General features: G+C 47.6%; 1 protein-coding gene and 1 pseudogene across 3 annotated transcripts in view; both read left to right on the top strand.

Moving 5' to 3' along the window:
- Nucleotides 1-15,283, top strand: part of LOC135504148 (plexin-A2-like) — a 467,742-nt gene that overhangs the window by 2,482 nt on the left and 449,977 nt on the right. The window lies entirely within an intron of this gene.
- Nucleotides 1-15,283, top strand: part of LOC135559316 (uncharacterized protein DDB_G0271670-like) — a 31,558-nt pseudogene that overhangs the window by 10,446 nt on the left and 5,829 nt on the right.

Here is a 15,283-nt window from a genome sequence, read left to right as displayed (position 1 = left end):
TAACATTACCAGTGTGTTTGGGCAGTGGGACACTACCAGTTATAACATTACCAGTGTGTTTGTGTAGTGGGACACTACCAGTTATAACATTACCAGTGTGTTTGGGCAGTGGGGCACTACCAGTTATAACAACATTTGTGTAGTGGGACACTACCAGTGTGTTTCCCAGTGTGTTTGGGCAGTGGGGCACTACCAGTTATAACATTACCAGTGTGTTTGGGCAGTGGGGCACTACCAGTTATAACATTACCAGTGTGTTTGGGCAGTTGGGCACTCACTGTCACGCCTTGGTCTTAGTATTTTGTGTTTTAGTTTATTAGTTAGTCAGACCAGGGTGTGACATGGGTTTATTATGTATTGTTTTAGTTTATTAGTTAGTCAGACCAGGGTGTGACATGGGTTTATTATGTATTGTATTTTCGTATTGGGGTTTGTAGTGTTTGGGATTGTAGCTGATTAGGGGTGTGTGTGTGTTAAATAGGTTTGGCTGCCTGAGGCGGTTCTCAATCAGAGTCAGGTGATTCTCGTTGTCTCTGATTGGGAACCGTATTTAGGTAGCCTGGTTTTCGCTTTGCATTTCGTGGGTGATTGTTCCTGTCTCTGTGTTAGTTTCACCAGTCAGGCTGTATAGGTTTCACGTTCCGTTTGTTGTTTTGTATTTATTTGTTATTCATGTATAGTTTGTTTTGTTTGTTTCACTAAATAAACATGAGTAACATACACGCTGCATTTCGGTCCGACTCTCCTTCGACAAAAGAAGAACGTCGTTACACTCACCTTATGACTGTATTTTTTTAAGACACAGATTTAGTCAGACATGATTCCCGTTTTCTGGAATCAAGTGTACATGAAATACATGATATCTAGATAATCTCTTTATGCGAGCTACAAGAACACAGTAACTTGCATTGCCATTCTTCTCAATGTAGCACATCAAGAGATCTCTTTGAAGAGGAGCAGTGCAAGCGGAGATGTTGAGAACCTCAACATCACACATTCTTTAATCAATAAGGTTTACTACATGAAGCTCAGAGAAATGACCTCCATTGGAGAAATTCACATCAAACTGGTTGGCTGGCTGGTTGATCGTGCACTGCCATTGCCTCTCCATCTCTCCATTCCCATTTCTCTCAACATGTGTTCTAGCATTTTGATTGGATTTTATTCAGCTGTCAGGACAGGAAGAATCTTAGTGCTATTGATTTGCTTTTGCCAGTTTAATACATGTCTTTTTCCTGCAGGGTAATCGGGAGGTCTTATGTGATTAAGGATGGTTTGTTCACCACTTTCAACAGCTTTATTTTAGAAAGGGTAAATGGTGCATCTCAATGGACTCCCTGAAAGCATTCTGGTTGTACACACATGGAGCACGAACGCTATGTTGATGAAGTACTGTGCTCTTTTTAGATGACCGGTATCTCAGTTATGTTGAGTTTTTCCATTCTGCCTGATAGCATGGTAGCCCTTTTCTCCTTTCTATTCAAAAGCTGCAGACCACTGAACAGCGTCCCGTATGTAGTGTAGAATGTATACCCTGGCCCCTGTTCCCCAAGTCTCCTTTCTTGTGATGATGAGACTCTTCCTCAGGATGGCACGACGGCTCAAGAGCGTCCCCTGTCGACCCCAACCACTGCTCTTTAGACTTCAGCATCTATCAAGCAGACCAGAGCAAGATCTGAACAGAGCCTGCTCTGCATCTCCTCAATACCATCAGCAGTCAGGCCTTTAGAGCCTAATAATACATATTGGTGTTTGTACTTAGTACCAAGTGAGTAGGATAGTGGTGGTGGTGACAGAGGTGCATGCACAGATAGCCTGCTCTGTGCTGTGAGTGTCACCAGCATGCAGTGCACACTGGCTTCTCTTCTCTATTGGCTGGGCTTCCTCTACCAGGTAGCCAGGCCCATCATCCCATGTTTAGATTGAGAGATGTTGACAAGTCACTATGCATGCAGGCGGAATCCTTGACATATTTCTTAACGAGTGAACAGTCTAAACATGTTCAGTGGTTGGATATTCTGGAATAGCCACCCCCCCTCACACACATACACACACACACACACACACACACACACACACACACACACACACACACACACACACATGCTTGCCTACACAGGCACTCCAATGCCTTGCAGGCTGGCTGCTGTGTTCACCTGTTCCTTGCAGATCTAGGTCTCCACATGATCTGCTTGAGTGTAGGCTACTCACCATATTTGTTTGTTTAGTTCAATTGGTCTCCCCCTCACCGCAATGTTTAATCAGAACCTGTCAACTGTCCAGCTGTCACAACAGAGATCTCTAAATCTGACCTACACACACTCCACTCATGCCTGGGTGTACATGCGTGCATGTGTGTGGGTGTGTGTGATAGAGAGGGAAGGTGTATCCATGTGAAGATTGACATAAGAGAGCTTATAACATCTGTGACATTGATCAAGTGGAGTGTAGCCAGGGAGAGTGTTTATTTGGAAAGTGGTTGTTGTATGGTGTTAAGCAGAACTATCTTTCTCCTCATGCTGTTTACAGGCTGGCTCCTCACCCAAGACAGGTTCCTCAACCATATCACTGAGTTCTTTGAGCTTTCAGTCTCTCTCAACCCTGCAAACAACAGGCTTTTATTATCTGCCTGCTAGGCAGCTTCTTTAAGCATCATGTCCAGCCCACCTTATTTAGAGATAGCTATGCTTCTGTTAGTCATAATTATCCCAGAGGACTTAGAGGAGTAGACAGTAGCCAGCAGCAGTGCCCAGATATGTTGCATCAATGTGGGGGAGTTCCGATACTTTTCATCGCCTTGATTTAGGAAGAGGGGGAGGCTAAGGGTTCTACTCATCCATCAGCCGAGTCACAGATATGTGCTGAATGAACTGAACCTTGCACGTCTCATTATGTAATGCATTTGAAAAGTGCTTCTTTATGTCACTATAGCTGCCCTGAAAGTCTTAGTCATGCTGTGGTAGGTTCCATCATGTTGAGTGGTTGTGTGCGTAGCCTTTAGTGACTTACTGAATCGTTGAGACCAGTTTAGGTTGATGGCTACAGGCCTCTACATTGGTAAATAGCAGCTGGAGTTGGTATGAGCAACACATAGCACATGGAGTGAAAATCAATGTGACTGCTCTGCATGACATTTTCCAATACATTCACAGAAACTATAATGCACCAGAAGACTCCAAAGACCGCAAGTACTGCTTCTGAAATCATAGAGCCTGTGAGTCCGAGGTGGGTGCTTTTCCTTTTTAACTGCTGTGTGTGTGATATTGTGTTGAGAGTAGGGCTGGGTGGTATACTGTGTTTTACTATATACCGGTATTGATGCACGGAGCGGTTTGGGTTTTTACTTTTACCTATAGTGGTATAACGGTGATACACTGTGTGTAACGTTCATTTTGATAGTTCACTCCACTACTTGAGTCATCCCTCTCCACTGTCTCGCTCTGCACGCCGCTTTCCACACAGACCTGGTCCCACCCCGTCACTCAAGGAGCGCATTTGTTGTTGCTTGACCAAGAGATACTTTCATACAGTCTGCATGGTCAATTTCTTGCTTGTCCTATGTTGCTATTGTCTATATTGTAATTGTTTTTAATAACCTGCCCAGGGACTGCGGTTGAAAATTACCTGGCTGGCTAAAACCGACACTTTTACTGAAACGTTGATTAATGTGCACTGTCCCTGTAAAAATAAAATAAACTCAAACAATGCAGCACATGCTACAATCTTGTTTCCACTTTGATCTTAATATAAATCCACAAGTGTTTTATAATTACAATATTAGTTAGTGTTTCTTATATCAGCAAACAGCTAGTTTGTATTTTCTTAGCAAGTTAAGCTAAATTGTGTTAGCCACTAATGCTAATCACTAGTTAGCTGGCTAGCTAATAAAAGTACTGAGTCAGAGCAAACGTAGTTAGCTAATAATCAGCATGTTGTTTGTGCAACAGTATCGTCTAAATCACAGAGGAATAGGCAAAGCATGAATATGTTTGACTATATGAATAAAAATGTAATGTAGCCAAAGATTATAGGGTCCCCTAGGAAACACGGAACATCACTTTGGTTCCTATCCTGTCAGAATAACTCATCCATGGCATTTTCATTCATTGTCATGTCAAACAACACTATATTTAAAGTGCCCACTTACAACTGCGACCTGACCAATATAAAACGAAGCAGTGCGACACAAACAACAACACAGAGTTACACATGGAATAAACAAACGTACAGTCAATAAAAATACAAATAAATAAATATACAGTGTGTGCAAAAAGGAATGCAGAAATTGATGGAAATTCAGGAAATTATTTTAGGTTGATGTTGAATCGAACAGTATAAACCAATCAGAATGGAGAAAGACCCATTGAAATAATTTAGAATATAAGTGTTGCCACTCTAGGGTCACCCACTACTCATAAAGAAAATGTAGAACTTTTATTAATCAAAAACATAAAATACCGTCATAAAGTCCAAATTTGAAAAATGCCATGATATGATATTTTGGCCATATCGCCCAGCCCTAGATGAGAGAGGTTGTTTCCCCATGTCTGTCCCAGTGCTGCTGGCAGAGGCCCTGCAGTGGGAGGTTGGAGGGCTGGAGAGTTGGATCCCCCAGACAGAGCAGTTGAGCAGCAGACTCCAACCAGTCTGTCTCTCTCACTCATCAGAGGGCCAAGCTGAGGGGAGAACCATTAATGTCCTACCTCTTTCTGGCAGGATAAAGTGTCCAGGGCCCTTATTCATAAAGACTATCAAAGTAAGACTCCTGATGAGTGCTGATTTAGGATAAGTTTAGACTTTTAGATCATAATGAATAAGACAACATTTTACAGGGGAGACCTGGTCCAAGATCAGCATTCTTTTTAAAAATGGGTCCAAACCCCAGACCTCACCATGCATCCCCTGGCTATTGATGGCAATGAGGCTAATGCTGAACTCTAGTGTGCCCTCTCCTCTACCAGTCCCAAAGGCCTGCCAGATAGATGAAACAAAGCCTTTTGTCCAACTACTGAATCCAACAGATGGAGAAATGGACAGTAAATTAAAGTAGGGGCGGCAGGGTAGCCTAGTGGTTAGACTAGCAACCGGAAGGTTGCAAGTTCAAACCCCTGAGCTGACAAGGTACAAATATGTCGTTCTGCCACTGAACAGGCAGTTAACCCACTGTTCCTAGGCCGTCATTGAAAATAAGAATTTGTTCTTAACTGACTTGCCTGGTTAAATAAAGGTAAAATAAATCAAAAGTGGAGAAAAGGAAAAGAAAGGTAACTTAGTGGAGCGTGTTAGAGCAGAGTGTTTGAAAAGTGGAACACCCTCAGAAAGCACCATTGGTGTAACCTTGATGGAATCTGTGTGAGGTGCTGGGGGTGCTGGGCCCATGGCAGCTCCCTCTCCAGGGCCCAGGCTTTGAGAACCATTTATTGAGATACTCATGGAATTGCCTTCATGACACATTTCCATGGGACAGGATCTCTCGCCTCAGCCTTTAGTGCCTCAATCTGTCCGCCGCACTCGATACATCAGTCAGCCTCTCGCTCTCTTTCTCAGTCACAGAACAGGCCCTTTAGGCATTCACCACCATGTCCACATATCTCTGCCCAGACCCAGTCTCACTGTTTATCTGATCCCTCCTGTCACAAGCCATGCTATATTTTACCTGCTGTAACAAAGTTACCCTGTTGCCGGAGATAAGAACAGCAATCATGGAACCAGGACCTGCGGAATAACAAGTCTGCCTGTTTGCTTGTCAGTGAACTTCACACTGGCTGTAAGTCACAGGCAGCCTGTCAGACCCAGTAGCAAGCCAAGCATTACCTCATAGCTATGAGGGTTGTTTTGATTATTCAAGAAGGGGCTGAAATTGACATTTGGGTTGTTTGTGTTGCCAGAACAAAACCCTCAGGCTGTTTCTCCACCTCAAGACCCAACTATTTGTTGTCCCGAGACGAGACTGTTCCCGAGGCAGCACAACAGCCTAATCAAAGCATTGAAAAAGGGGGAAAAGACCTTGAGGCTCAAGCTTTACATTCAAATGCTTTGACTTTTTCAGTTTTCATGAAAGCACTGAATGCATTGTCTCTGTCTCTGAATTTTCCTTTTCAGTCTTGGTTGAATATAAGTCAGTTTAGGTCTGGAAGCATCAATAATCAATTAGCTTGTGTCATGGAAGGATGTTTTGTTTAGTGTGGAAGTTGACAATAAGTGAGCAACAAAAGGGAGAGAGAGGATGAGAGCCATGCAGGCAGGGAGGGAGGGGGCTGAGCACAGCACAGACACCAAGGGCATCTGTCAGTAGCAGGCAGACGACAGTGTGAGAGTGTATGCGTCCCAAATGGCCTCATATTCCCTATGTAGTGGACTATTTTTGACAGGGTACATAGGGTTCTGGTCAAAAATAGTGCACTAAATAGGGAATAGTGTGCTATTTGGGAGAGAACCAGTGTGCGCCTGTGTATGTGGGGGTGTTTTAGGGGAACAGGGAGCTGGGCACAGTGGCAGATAAGGTAAAGAACGCCAATGTGCCACATGCTGACAGAGTCCACAACACCCCCTGGTGATGCGGATGGACTCCCTGCCTGGCCCTGCCACCGTCACCATGGTTACCACTCATGGTGGGGGCATGGCAAGCAGCATTGCATTGGCTAGTCTAGTCTGCTCATGTGCTGTGAGAAAGAGTTCTGAGCCAACGGCAGCTTTGTCTCTACTCCACTGCTCGGACTGCGGTCCAACCTGAAGCAGCAGTGTATTACTGCTCTCCATTAGCTCTTCTTTATCCAGTTCAAAAAGATAGGTGTCATTTGCTGCTTCACACTATATTGACTTAAGCTTTATTCTTCCTCACTTGGAAATGTAGCATACAATTCTTACAATTTATCCATTTCCATCAGTGCCAAATGAGCCATTCTCCCTTCACCAGCCTCCACTGATTTGCGTTATCTAAAAAATTGTTACGCAATTCTTAGTCAGAAGAGCGAGGAAGGAACAGTGTTATGGGGATGAGTATTCTGTAGTGTGTTGCCCTTGCCTGGTCCTGTAGCGCTGGAAGGCTGGTTCTCTGGAGCTCCGTGACTTGTATGTCTGTCTGCTTTGTGACAATTCTCAAGTCAGCCAGGGCCTTATCTGTATGAATAGCTCCTCTTCCCCATCGGAGACACCTTAACTCATCCTTTGCCTTCAGCTGGGAAAACCAGAGGAGATAAAGCTCCCAAACTCATTCCTGGGAAAAGATAGTGAACAGAATACCTCAAAGCAGAAACCCTCTCCAAATAAAACTCCCTCTTTCCTCTGCCGACCAAAACAAATCCAACCAAAGCGATGATAAAAGACCTCTAAACTCCAACTTCAGACTGAAAACCCATCCATCCTATCTTGGCTATCCTTCTCTCTGTGTGTAAGTCCGCTTTGGGCAGGCAAGCTACTGACATGCCAGGAGGATTGGACACACTCCTTTAAAAACATGGAGGGTCCATTCTTAGGCCTTCAACACTGGGTCATGCCACAACAGTCTGAAGGAACGGGAAAGGTATTTGGGAGTCTGGAGTCGGGAAATGTGTTTTTAAGAGCATGGATAAGGCTTGTTCCTTCCCATTAGTGTACCTCAGCCAGACTCTTTATTTTGGCCCAGAAGGACACAGAGTGTTCAGGCCAAGGGAAATGAATTCAGTCTCCCTCGGGTTGGCTAGTTACAGTATGTTGATGCATACAGTGCCTTAAGAAAGTATTCACACCCCTTGACTTTTTGCACATTTTGTTGTGTTACAGCCTGAATTTAAAATTGATTTTGTGTCACTGGCTTACACACAATATCACATAATGTCAATGTGGAATTTTGTCTTTAGATTTAAAAAAAAATACAAATTTATTAAAAATGAAAAGCTGAAATGTTTCGAGACAATAAGTATTCAAGCTTAATTAATAAATGTGCTTAACAAGTCACATAATAAGTTGCATGGACTGTGTGAAATTATCTGTAAGATCCCTCAGTCAAGCAGTGAATTTCAAACAGATCCAATCACAAAGACCAGGGAGGTTTTTCAATGTCTCGCAAAGAAGGGCACCTATTGGGAGATGGGTAAAAACACATGGACATTGAATATCCCTTTGAGAATGGTGAAGTTATTAATTACACTTTGATGATGTATCAATACACCCAGTCACTACAAAGATACAGGCGTCCTTCCTAACTCAGTTACCGGAGAGGAAGGAAACTGCTCAGGGATTTCCTCATGGGGCCAGTGGTGACTTTAAAACCGTTACTGAGAGGCCTCCCGAGTGGTGTAGTACTAGCTGTGCCACTAGAGATTCTGGGTTTGAGTCCAGGGTCTGTCGCAGCCGGCTGTGATTGGGAGACCCATGGGGTGACGTACAATTGGCCCAGCGTTGTCCGGGTTAGGGGAGGGTTTGGCCGGCATCAATGTCCTTATCCCATCGCGCGCTAGCGACTCCTGTGCCGTGCCGGTTGCATTGCATGCTGACACGGTCACCAGGTGTACGGTGTTTCCTCCGACACATTGGTGTGGCTGACTTCTGGGTTAAGTGGGCATTGTGTCAAGAAGCAGTGCGGCTTGGTTGTTTATGTTTCGGAGGACGCACCTTGGCCTCTCCCGAGTCCGTATGGTAGTTGCAGAGATTAGACAAGACTGTAACTACCAATTGGATACCACAACATTGGGGAGAAAAAGGGGTAAAATAAAATAAGAATAAATAAATAAATAAATTAAAAATATAAACAGTTACTGAGTTTAATGGCTGTGATAGGAGAAAACAGAGGATGGATCAAACATTGTAGTTACTCCACAATACCTACCTAGATGACAGAGTGAAAAGAAGGATGCCTGTACATTATAAAAAATATTCCAAAACATGCTTCCTGTTTGCAATAAGGCACTAAAGTAAAACTACAAAGAAATTAACTTTATGTCCTGAATACAGAACATTATGTTTGTGGCAAATCCAACACAAGAAGAGTACCACTCAAAATAGTTTTAAGCATGGAGGTGGCTGCATCATGTTATGGGTATGCTTGTCATTGGCAAGGACTAGTGAGCTAAGAATTAAGCCCAGGCAAAATCCTAGAGGAAAACCAGGTTGCTTTCCAACAGACACTGGGAGATGAATTCACCTTTCAGCAGGACAGCTTATGTAAATGAGATTCTTCTGTTTTCAGGAAACATTTCCAAAATCTTGTTTTCACTTAGTCTTTATGGGGTATTGTGTGTGGTTGGGTGCTATTTAAAAAAAAATGAAAATACATTTTGAATTCAGGCTGTAACACCAAAAAATGTGGAATAAGTCAAGGGGTATGAATACTTCCTGAAGGCACTGTACATGTATGACTCTTAACCACATATGACCAGTATATGACCTACATATGACCTGTATATGACTGGTATTTGACCTACATATGACCTGTACAGTATATTACCTGTATATAACCGGTATATGACCTGTATATGAACTTTATGTGACCTATATATGACCTCTATATGACCTACACATGACCTGTATATATTATGACCTACATATGACCTGTATATGTGGTGAGCAGTGAGAACCAGAGACTGGGTGGAAAGGGCTTTTTTGAGAAGGTATTTTGTCACATTGTGTTATGAGTAGGTTGAGGCATGTGGGAAGAGTAGACTTGATTTATGGGAGCCGAATGTATAGCTGTCTCTGTAAAGGTTTGATTTAATGTGTTTCTAGAAGCTGTTGTTATTGATTTTGACCTGCCCCTGACCTTTCAGGACAAGGCTTTGGAATTCACCCCCAGCTGTGTGGCATTGGAACAAGCAACAATGAATGTTGTTTTCTCTTGTCAGTCATCCCATCAAATCATTTGGGTAATAAACTAAACAAACATCACTATTGTCTTTTTAAAATTATGCAATTTGTTCCTGTCTTGTCAAGCATGATAATTTATCACGATGAATCCAGTAGCTGGAAGTTGGATTATGTTTTCCGCTCTGAGAAACTGTCCGCTCTGTGCACCACTGTAACAACCGCTAGTCTGCCTGTCTATCATAAGCAATGATATGGGAGACAGGACAGACGGATCTTCGTGCAGAAAGAGACACAATTATTACAAACATAAGCGCCTCCTAGGTCTTAAACTACAACCGACGTGTAAAAAAAGGATCAAATGGTGACATCATGTATAATTCACTGATCAACAGCAATGTGGCTCAACGAACAGTGTTTCTTTTCTGTAGCGTTTAAGGAGAATGACGGGGAGAATTAGGGGATCTAAGACAATTATGCTGCACTGTAATGTGACAGCGTAGTGTGACAGCGCTGAGTCTGGCGGCTGAGGAGATCCTCTGTGTTGTCCATGAGGATGTTGATTAAATATGACTGCTCTGGAGCACAGAGCTGCCTGGAAGTAGAGGTGGGAGGGAGAGAGAGGACGGCTGCCTGCCTGGAGGGAGAGGAGGGAGGGAGAGGAGGGCTGCCTGCCTGGAGGGAGAGGAGGGAGGGAGAGGAGGGCTGCCTGCCTGGAGGGAGAGCAGGGAGGGAGGGAGGGAGGGAGAGGAGGGCTGCCTGCCTAGAGGGAGAGGAGGGAGGGAGAGGAGGGCTGCCTGCCTGGAGGGAGAGGAGGGAGGGGAGGAGGGCTGCCTGCCTGGAGGGGAGGAGGGAGGGGAGGAGGGCTGCCTGGAGGGAGAGGAGGGAGGGAGGGCTGCCTGCCTGGAGGGAGGGAGGGAGGGAGGGAGAGGAGGGCTGCCTGCCTGGAGGGAGGGAGAGAGGGCTGCCTGCCTGGAGGGAGGGAGGGAGGGAGAGCAGGGCTGCCTGCCTGGAGGGAGAGCAGGGAAGGAGAGGAGGTCTGCCTGCCTGGAGGGAGAGGAGGGAGGGCTGCCTGCCTGGAGGGAGGGAGGGATGGAGAGGAGGGCTGCCTGCCTGGAGGGAGGGAGGGAGGGCTGCCTGCCTGGAGGGAGAGGAGGGAGGGAGAGGAGGGCTGCCTACCTGGAGGGAGAGGAGGGATGGAGAGGAGGGCTGCCTGCCTGGAGGGGAGGGAGGGAGGGAGGGGAGGGCTGCCTGCCTGGAGGGACCTGGAGGGAGAGGAGGGATGGAGAGGGATGGGAGGGCTGCCTGCCTGGAGGGAGGGAGGGAGGGAGGGAGGGGCTGCCTGGGAGGGAGGGAGGGAGGGGCCTGGAGGGAGGGAGGGAGGGAGGGAGGGAGGGAGGGGAGGGAGGGATTGCTGCCTGCCTGGACAGGAGGGAGGGAGAGGGAGGGAGGGAGGGGCTGGCCTGGAGGGGAGGGAGGGAGGGAGGGCTGCCTGCCTGGAGGGAGAGCAGGGAGGGGAGGAGGGCTGCCTGCCTGGAGGGAGGGAGGGCTGCCTGCCTGGAGGGACAGCAGGGAGGGGAGAGGAGGGCTGCCTGCCTGGAGGGAGAGGAGGGAGGGAGGGATGGGAGGGCTGCCTGCCTGGAGGGAGAGGAGGGAGGGAGGGGGAGGAGGGAGAGGAGGGAGGGCTGCCTGCCTGGAGGGACAGCAGGGAGGGAGGGAGGGAGAGGAGGGCTGCCTGCCTGGAGGGAGAGGAGGGAGGGAGAGGAGGGCTGCCTGCCTGGAGGGAGGGAGGGAGGGCTGCTTGCAAGGAGGGAGAGAGGGATGGAGAGGAGGGCTGCCTGCCTGGAGGGACAGCCTGGAGGGAGAGGGCTGCCTGCCTGGAGGGAGAGGAGGGGGAGAGGGAGGGCTGCCTGCCTGGAGGGAGAGGAGGGAGGGAGGGAGGGATGGAGAGGAGGGCTGCCTGCCTGGAGGGAGGGAGGGATAGAGGGAGGGAGGGATGGAGGGAGGGAGGGAGGACGGGTAGGTTTGTACTTGAAACCAGTGAATGAATATCTATCTGCTCATGTCTTAATCTGCAACAGTTTGAGACTTGGGGTTTGTTGTCATTTTAAGCGTGATACTTACAGAAGGGGAGGAGTGGGTGGGATCTCTGCCATTCATTTCTTCTGTGTTAGCCAAAGGCCTGTATTCAGCAAGCGTCTCGGAGTAGGAGTGCTGATTTATGATCAGTTTTGCCTTTTAGATTAGACTGAATAGACGGGGGGGGGGGGGGCTGATTCACAGCACTCCTACTTTAAGACGCTTGTTGAATACGGGGCCTGGCATTGGCATTGCCCTTTTCCAGAGGATGGCATTTGTGCCAGGTACTTAGTATTCCCTCTCTGGTTTTAATACCCAATAGGGGAGAGACCAAGTCCTGCTGCTGTTGATTTAGGTGTTTTTCTTCTCATTACTGAAAGCTTTGGGAAGCTTGTAAGAACATAGTTGCAATGCTTGTCTTGCTGCTGCCTCTACAGTCACACTGCTACAGATCTGCTCTACAGACTGCTTTTTATTTTCCCATTAACTTAAGGAATAGAACATTGTGTTTAACTTGACAGAGGTGAATAGGTGAGATTAATTTGCATCCAATTACAAAACATTGTCTACGTTAGATAGATATTATCATAATTCAAATTTACAACGACACAACAACATGGATGTTTGCTTTCTTCTGAATATTTTATTGCCAATGTTCCATGTATCACTGAAGAGGGTTTTGTTATCTATTAGGCAAAATATGTTTGACAATGTCATTGTTGATTGAGATAATTAAGCATTCATTCCATGTGTTCTTTTGTGTACACAATTCTGCACTGTCCTTTCAAAGCTGACAATTAACAGCTTACAGCTTTCGCCCCCTCATCCTCTTCCTCCTCCTCTTCCTCCTCCCTCTCCTCCTCCCTCTCCTCCCCTCCTCCTCCTCCTCCCTCTCCTCCTCCTCTTCCTCCTCCCTCTCCTCCTCCCTCTCCTCCTCTTCCTCCTCCTCCCTCCCCTCCTTCTCTTCCTCCTCCCTCTCCTCCTTCTCTTCCTCCTCCCTCTCCTCCTCTTCCTCCTCCCTCTCCTCCTCCCTCTCCTCCCCTCCTCCTCCTCCTCCCTCTCCTCCCCTCCTCTTCCTCCTCCCTTTTCTCCCCTCCTTCTCTTCTTCCTCCCTCTCCTCATTCTCCTCCTTCTCTTCCTCCTCCCTCTCCTCCCCTCCTTCTCTTCCTCCTCCCTCTTCTCCCTCTCCTCCTTCTCTTCCTCCTCCATCTCCTCCCCTCCTTCTCTCCCTCCTCCCTCTCCTCCCTCTCCTCCTTCTCTTCCTCCTCCATCTCCTCCTCTCCTTCTCTTCCTCCTCCCTCTCCTCCCTCTCCTCCTTCTCTTCCTCCTCCCTCTCCTCCCCTCCTTCTCTTCCTCCCCCTCTCGTCCCCTCCTTCTCTTCCTCCTCCCTCCCTCTCCTTCCCTCCTTCTCTTCTTCCTCCTTCCTCCCCTCCCTCCCTCCTCCCCTCTCCTCCCCTCCTTCTCTTCCTCCTCCCTCTCCTCCCCTCCTTCTCTTCCTCCTCCCCTCCTTCTCTTCCTCCTCCCTTTCCTCCCTCTCCTCCTTCTCTTCCTCCTCCCTCTCCTCCTCTCCTTCTCTTCCTCCTCCCTCTCCTTCCCTCCTTCTCTTCCTCCTCCCTCTCCTCCCCTCCTTCTCTTCCTCCTCCCTCTCCTCCCCTCCTTCTCTTCCTCCTCCCTCTCCTACTCTCCTTCTCTTCCTCCTCCCTCTCCTTCCTTCCTTCTCTTCCTCCTCCCTCTCCTCCCCTCCTTCTCTTCCTCCTCCCTCTCCTCCTTCTGCTCTCTTCCTCTGTTCTCTCTGTTGTTTGTTTGGGAGGGCGGAGGAGTGAGAACGAGTGAGTGAGAGTGGGCTGGGTGGAGAGATGCCATTTGAAACAGGTGTGACTGTGTGGCTGAACAATGTCTATTGACATCTCACAGCATGTTCACCTGTCATTTTGCTGCCAAACGGCCATGAAACCTAGTAAACACCTCTCAGTTTTCTGACTGTTCTGCTCTGTCACATAGAGACTTAGATACCGCAACAGTTAAAGGAGAGTGGCCGTCGGTTGGCCAGTGTGTCAATCACTGTGTGAATAGGTTCATAGTACACAAACACACACATACATACACACACACACAGATACACACACACACACACACACACACACACACACACACACACACACACACACACACACACACACACACACACACACAGACATCTGCCTCCTCACCTTGCAGGGACTCATAAAGGGCACCGTGGCTTTGTTAACTTTCCCACCTCGGTGGGTTACTGTGTCTGCTGCTGTTCTGTCTGAGGACTCCAGTTGTGAAATCCTCTTAATGCAGTCTGCCCAAAGTTAACATGTAGCACTGCATAAAGGTAAATAGACTCAACCCCTCTCTTTACTAAGCTCTGACGCTGCTAGCCACAGGTCGGTCTGAAACTCGGGACAGGAAGGAGGGACAGGATTGGCTTATTAGCATAAAGAGTGTGTCGCCGCAATCACGTGCACCATACTTCATAATAAACTGGGTGGTTCGAGCCCTGAATGCTGATTGGCTGACAGCCATGGTATATCAGACCGTATACCACGGGTATGAAAAAATATATGTATTTTTACTGCTCTAATTAGGTTGGTAAGCATTCACTAGCAGTCTAGGCAAACACGGAACTGAAGCACCCTACTACTAATTAGCCTCGTGCTGCATGTTAGTCTGGTTCTGTTGACGGCTGAGTATTCTACTAGGCTGACTGCTCCACTGGGTTGACTGCTCCACTGGTCTGACTGCTCCACTAGGCTGACTGTTCTACTAGGCTGACTGCTCCACTAGGCTGACTGCTCCACTAGGCTGGCTGCTCCACTAGGCTGACTGCTCCACTGGGCTGACTGCTCCACGAGGCTGGCTGCTCCACTAGGCTGGCTGCTCCACTAGGCTGACTGCTCCACTAGGCTGACTGCTCCACTAGGCTGGCTGCTCCACTGGGCTGACTGCTCCACTGGGCTGACTGCTCCACTAGGCTGGCTGCTCCACTAGGCTGACTGCTCCACTGGGCTGACTGCTCCACTAAGCTGACTGCTCCACTGGGCTGACTGCTCCACTGGGCTGGCTGCTCCACTAGGCTGACTGTTCCACTGGGCTAGCTGCTCCACTAGGCTGACTGCTCCACTAGGCTGACTGCTCCACTGGGCTGGCTACTCCACTAAGCTGACTGCTCCACTGGGATGATTGCTCATATTTGTGTAATTGACGAAATGCTGAATGGGGGGTTTCTCCACTGTAAGAAACAGACCATTTTTGTTGCCCTCTTCTCTTTCCTGTTATTGCAGTTTTCTGCTGTGGTTGTATGATTCTGGGATGTGCCTGTGTAGAGTAACAGGGCAGGCATTCAGCACTGTTCTGTTTGGCCAATAGCAGCACAGAAGGAAGTGCTAGAGCCTGTTCTGTA

This window comes from Oncorhynchus masou, chromosome 18 (assembly GCF_036934945.1).
Source record: "Oncorhynchus masou masou isolate Uvic2021 chromosome 18, UVic_Omas_1.1, whole genome shotgun sequence".
Classification (NCBI taxonomy): Eukaryota; Metazoa; Chordata; class Actinopteri; order Salmoniformes; family Salmonidae; genus Oncorhynchus; species Oncorhynchus masou.
The sequence above is the reverse complement of the archived record's forward strand: the minus strand, read 5'-3'. Positions and strand labels throughout refer to the sequence as shown.